The 6,241-nt window shown below is 41.3% G+C and overlaps 1 non-coding gene across 1 annotated transcript; it reads right to left on the reverse strand.

Moving 5' to 3' along the window:
* Nucleotides 1–214: 214 nt before the first annotated feature.
* On the reverse strand, nt 215–339 carry LOC125163157 (small nucleolar RNA SNORA28). Its single transcript, XR_007151315.1, has one exon. It is a non-coding gene; the product is annotated as a small nucleolar RNA SNORA28 (small nucleolar RNA).
* Nucleotides 340–6,241: the final 5,902 nt, after the last annotated feature.

Below are 6,241 nucleotides of genomic sequence, written 5' to 3' on the forward strand. Positions count from 1 at the left end.
CCCTCTCAAAATAAATAAGTAACTTAAAAAAAAAAAAAAAAAAAGGAATGTCCCCAAACAGTAGAGGTATTAACTGTTAGGGAAGATTGAAATGAAGTGGGATGCCTCAGAAGACCATGTAGTTTGTGAAGGTGGATACTCCCGACCCTCTTTTTCCTCCCTCATGAGTCTGTACAAGGGCATATCTCAAGTGCACTTTAGCGACAGCTGCAACACTGTTTAAGTATATGCAACAGCTGATCTCATGGGGAGAAAACACCTGAATAGGTTAAACCTTCTTGTTATAGAAAGTTCATATTGTGTTAGACAATTTCAATCATCTGCCATGGAGCACTGCCTGCAACCAACCCTTCAGTACCTTTTACATGTGAATACATGTGAATATACTATCTGGTAAAAATTAAAATACACATTTTTTAAAACAGTGAAAGACTTAAGTCTTTTGAAAGTTTTTCAGGAGGAAATCTTAACTGCTAAGTTATTTTTAAGTAATCATAACTTCGCCAACCCTGGGCCTCTCAATTCTTTCTACAAAGTGGGAAATAAAGATTTCTTCTTGCAAAAAGAAGAAGAAGAAGGGGAAGGGGAAGGGGAAGGGGAAGAGGAAGAAGAAGAAGAAGAAGAAGAAGAAGAAGAAGAAGAAGAAGAAGAAGGTGGAGAAGAAGAAGGTGGAGAAGAAGAAGAAGAAGAAGAAGAAGAAGAAGAAGAAGAAGAAGGTGAAGAAGAAGAAGAAGAAGAAGAAGGTGGAGAAGAAGGTGGAGAAGAAGGTGAAGAAGAAGAAGAAGAAGAAGAAGAAGAAGAAGAAGAAGAAGAAGAAGAAGAAGGTGGAGAAGAAGGTGGAGAAGAAGAAGGTGAAGAAGAAGAAGAAGAAGAAGAAGAAGAAGAAGAAGAAGGGGAAGGGGAGGAAGAAGAAGAAGGTGGAGGAGGAGAAGAAGAAGAAGAAGAAGAAGAAGAAGAAGAAGAAGAAGAAGAAAAAGAAAGAAAGAAAGAAAGAAAGAAAGAAGAGGAAGTTGTTCTAGTTGTTGCCCCTAGAAAGTCTGTAAAGTGCATGAATTAGAGAACGGACATACAGAAACCAAATGAAATAAGAAGGTCATGTGTAGGGCATATATCTGTAAACTACTGGCCACCAGGACCAAGAAAAAGAAAAAAGTAATTTGGTTTGGGTGTGAATGAAACAAATTGGTCATGAATTAATCATTCTTGATGCTGAGTGATAGATAAATTTTACTATTCTCTCCATTTGATATAAATTTGAAGTCTTCCATACTAAAAATATTTTTAAATACACATACATATACTAAAATGCAATGTGGGATCCCAGATTGGATCCTGGAAAAGAAAAAGACATGAGTGGAAAAACTGGTAAAATCCAAATAAAGTCTGTAGTTACTAGTATTGTACTAATGTGAATTTCTTACTTTTGCTAAATGTACCACATGCTCTCGTTAAGACGTTAACACTAGGGAAAGCTGGGTGGAGAATATATGGGAATTCTTTGTACTGTCTTTGCAAATTTTCTGTAAATCTAAAATGATTTCAAAACAAAAAACGTAAATACACTGAGCAAAGAGCAACACAATAGCCAGGACTGAAGCCCAGCCACACTTCTTACTAATGTTAGGCCTCAGGGATACCCTACCCTTTCTGGGATTCTGTTTCCTCATCCGCAAGGTAGGGATGACAAACTCCTGGGACTGTGGGGAAGATTAAAGGATGACATGCAGGATTATCAGGACAGTGTCTAGCACGTAGAAAGCTCCTGACTAATGCTACCTACTAGTAGCAGAAATGGTGGTATTATTCAGCAAAAAGAATATGTAATGGGCTAAGAGAAACAAGATGAGTAAGGAAACTTATAAAATACGTACACAAAGTTAATCAACTGAGAAAATCATCAATTTTGCATTTAAAATGATAAAACAAAACTTGTCAATGAAAATAGGTCAGGAAAGTGGCACCTGGTTGGCTCAGTCAGTTAAGCGTCAGACTTTAGCTCAGGTCATGATCTCACAGTTCGTGGGTTCAAGCCCTGAATCGGGCTCTGTGCTCGGAGCCTGGAGCCTGCTTCAGATTCTGTGTGTGTCCCTCTCTCTACCCCTCGTCTGCTCCATTCTGTCTCTCTCTCTCTCAAAAATAAATAAACATTAAAACTTTTTTATAAAAAGAAGAAAAAAAAATAGACCAGAAAAGGACATTGTTCAGGACAGAAGCAATAACAGATATGCATATTAAATTTTTTAATAGCCTCTAAAATAAGAGAAATTTTTTTATATGATTCAAACCAGGCAAGAGAAGAAAACAGACCAGGATATTACAGAAAACTTTATAAATTTGGGGTGCTTGGGTGGCTCAGTCAGTAAAGCATCCAACTATGGCGTAGGTCCTGATCTCATGGTTTGAGCCCCGCATCAGATTCTGCACTGACAGCACTGAGCCTGCTTCGGATCCTCTGTCTCACATTTTCTCTGCTCTTCCTCTGCTCTCATGTGCACTCTATTTCAAAAAAAACTTTAAAAAAAAATTACAAATCCAACAGAGAAAAGAAAGGGGAGGAGGTGCCTGGGTGACTCAGTCAGTTGAGCATCTGAGGCTTGATTTTGGCTCAGGTCATGATGTCACAGTTCATGATTTCGAACCCCACATTGGGCTCTGCACTGACAGTGCCGAATCTACTTGAGATTCTGTCTCCCTCTCTCTCTGCCCCTCTCCTGCTTACTTCTCTCTCTCAAAATAAATAAAAATAAACTTAAAATAGAAAAAAAGAAAAGGGGGAAACAATAGTGAAAACAGAAAATATAATGGTAGAAATCAACCCAGATATGTCAATAATCATATAAATGAAAATAGACTTAGCCCACCTATTTAAAAACATTCCATTTACTTCTCTAAATCAAATACATGTCTATTCTGAGCAGTACTAACCAATACCTTTAAGCCAAAGATAGAGGCAAATACGTGAAATGTATGCTGCTACCACCACTCCCCATACATATAACAGACATAACTAACCAATCAGAGCACATGTTCCTGAGCCTGGACAATACCTTCAGAATCTTTCCCAACACAACGCTCCAGGCTGCCATTACACAGAGGACAGAAGTCAGCTCTATCTTAACAGAGCTCCCTGTAGGCAATTCCCCAGCTGGCCAGTGACCCTCATGGCCTGACTTGAAGTGTTTCAGGAAAGCAAGGAATACAAGGGCTTAAGAAAAACTCCTGCCTGGACATCAGGGAAGAAAGACCAGGCAAGAAAGGTATGTCTATTCTAAATTCCTGGGCTGGATCTCAGCCAGCTAGCTGTTCCCTCCCCTCAGTCCTCATTCCTTGTCTCTACTGGGCCAGTCTCCAGAGAACAATGGCTGCAAAGCACACTTTTACTGAGACCATCATAAAAACATTTGTTAGCAGTGATGGTGACCATAGCAAGCTAGTGCTGGGCTGGACCTGTGGCTGAATCAGAGAGGAGAGCCCATGGCTGGGGAAAAGCACTCACGAGCCCTGGGCAGTAGACAAGCTTCCCAGGTTCGTGTAGAGGATTCCTGGCAAATGGGGAGCCTAGCAGCAGAGCCGTGTCCTAGGGCAGAGGGGGCTCTGGCATGGCAGAGGGAGGAGGAAAGAAAGGGGAACTACATTGGAGCCAGGCACCTTGTAGATATTGTTTTATTTAGGCCTGGCCACAACACAGAGGGGTAACTATTTCTATTTCCAATATACAGATGTGAGAAAGGAGTCTCAGAGAAGCTAAATAACCTGCACTGGTTCACAAAGCTTGTAAGTGGCCTGATGAATTTAAACCCATCCCCAGCAATTCCACTCCTAGAAAGGCATAAACCAGAAATGTGTACATGAGCTCACCAAAAGGTTAGGACAAGCTGTTCATAACAGTTCTATTTATAATAGCCAATCCAGAGACTTTCCCCATGCCTTTCACAAGAATGAGCAAATTGTGCAGAAGCCCTATAATGGAACACTATATAGTCATGAGAGTAAACAAATTGTCACTACCCAAATCAACATGGGTAAATATTTTGTAATAGGAAATTTGGTTTATACAATGTTTAACAAAAAAAAAAGAAAAGAAAGAAAAAAAAAAAGGCAAGCGGCACCTGGGTGGTTCAGTCAGTTGAATGGCAGCTCTTCATTTCAGCAGAAGTTGAGGTCATGCCCCACATCGAGCTCCATGCTGAGATTGAAGCCTGCTTTAGATTCTCTCTCCCTCTGTCCCTCTCCCCCGCTCATACCTCTCTCTCTCAAATAAAAAATAATAATAATAATAAAAGTAAAGTAAAAATAAAAGCTTCAAGAGACAAAACAGGGTCAACTGGCTGGCTCAGTCTGTACAGCATTTGACTCTTGATCTTGGGGTTGTACGTTTGAGCCCCATATTGGGAGTAGAGATTACTTAAAAATAAAATATTTAAAAATAAATAAATTAAAATAAAATATTAAAAAGGCAAAACAGAGAGCACTTAGCTGGCTCAGCAGGTTAAGCACCCAACTTCAGCTCAGGTCATGATCTCACCATCTGTGAGTTTGAGCCCCGCCCCGTGTCAGGCTCTGTGCCAACAGTTCAGAGCCTGAAGCCTGCTTCACATTCTGTGTCTCCCCCTCTTTCTGCCCCTTCCCCACTCACACTCCGTCTCTCTCTCTCAAAAATAAAAACAGGGGCGCCTGGGTGGCTCGGTCAGTTAAGTGTCTGACTTCGGCTCAGGTCATGATCTCATGATTTGTGAGTTCGAGCCCCATGTCGGGCTCTGTGCTGACAGCTCAGAGCCTGGAGCCTGCTTCAGATTCTGTGTCTCCCCGTCTCTCAGCCCCTCCCCTGCTCATGCTCTGTCTCTCTCTGTCTCTCAATAATAAATAAGTGTTAAAAAATAAAAAATAAAATAAAATAAAAACATTAAAAAAATTTTTTAAGATAAAACAAGGGCACCTGGCTGGCTCAGTCAGTTTAGCAGTCCATTAGCACAGAGCTGATTTCGGATCCTCTGTCCCCCTCTCTCTGTGCTTCTCCCCCACTTAGGCACACTTGCTCTCTCAAAAATATAAAAATAAAACATTTTTTAAAAAGTCAAAATAATCTATGGTGCTTAAGGTCAGGGTGATGGTTACCCTTGGCAGGATGGAAAGGGGAGTTTCTGGGGTGCTGGTCATGTTGTATCTCTCGATGTGGGTGCTGGTTACATGACTGTGTTTACTTTGTGAAGATTCATCCAGCTGTAGACTTGGGATTTGTGTACTTGTCTGTCTGTTGAACTTTTATGGAAAGTCTTTAAAAACTGAACCCATACCTAATGCTCTCCTGCACCACACTGCTTCTCTGGCTGATAACTATGAAACAAGTGATGACACAGAACAGAGCACATTAAAGTGCGAGCCTGCAAGTGAAGAGTGGCTCAAGTCATGCCCCAGGCCCTAGCTGGTAACTTCCCCTTGGAGCACTCCACTGAAGCATGGATACAAACTCCTCCTCTGCACGGTTTCTTAAGCATGAGAAAGGAATGAGAAAGCATTTTGTAGTAGCATCACTAAGAGCCCATATTTTCTAAGCCCCAGATGTGTGCCAGTGTTCTCTCCAGCCCCTTCAACAATGTGAAAGGTTAAGGATTCTCCCCATTTTATCACAAGGATGCCAAGGCTCAGAGCAGGAAAGAAACATAGCCAGTAACAGCCAGGCTGGGATTCACATCTAGGTCTGTCTGATCCAAAGTCAGAAGAGCCCTGGAAAGCTTGCCCCATGTCCTAGGGAATAATCAAGACATAGGCACAGTCACATGGCTCTGGCTTCTAGAACCCTTCATCCCACTCATTTCCAGTCCAGTTCTAGGAACTCCAGGTCTCCTAAGTTCCTCCTCCACCCAGCTGCGCCCCGGGTGCACTATTATCTAGGGCTTTCTAGTGAACACAAGTCTACCTTGTGTATCAGCTAGTTGTCATATAATGATTCTGAGTAACAAACCACCTCAACATTCAGCTGCTTGAAACAACATTCTTACCATGCATCATTTGGAGGTTGACTAATCTAGGTTTACAAAAAGCAGACAAAAAACCAGGATATTGGACATGTAAACAATAGGATTAGCATGTGTCAAAAATGGGACACTGCCCTCAGTGCCTGAAGACTATACATTCTTTTCAGACTCATGAGGAACACTTACAAAATTGATTGTATGCTTGATCATAAAGTAAGTTTCAACAAATTTCAAAGACTTGAAACCACAGAGACTATGTTCTCTGA

This window comes from Prionailurus viverrinus, chromosome A3 (genome assembly GCF_022837055.1).
Source record: "Prionailurus viverrinus isolate Anna chromosome A3, UM_Priviv_1.0, whole genome shotgun sequence".
NCBI lineage: Eukaryota > Metazoa > Chordata > Mammalia > Carnivora > Felidae > Prionailurus > Prionailurus viverrinus.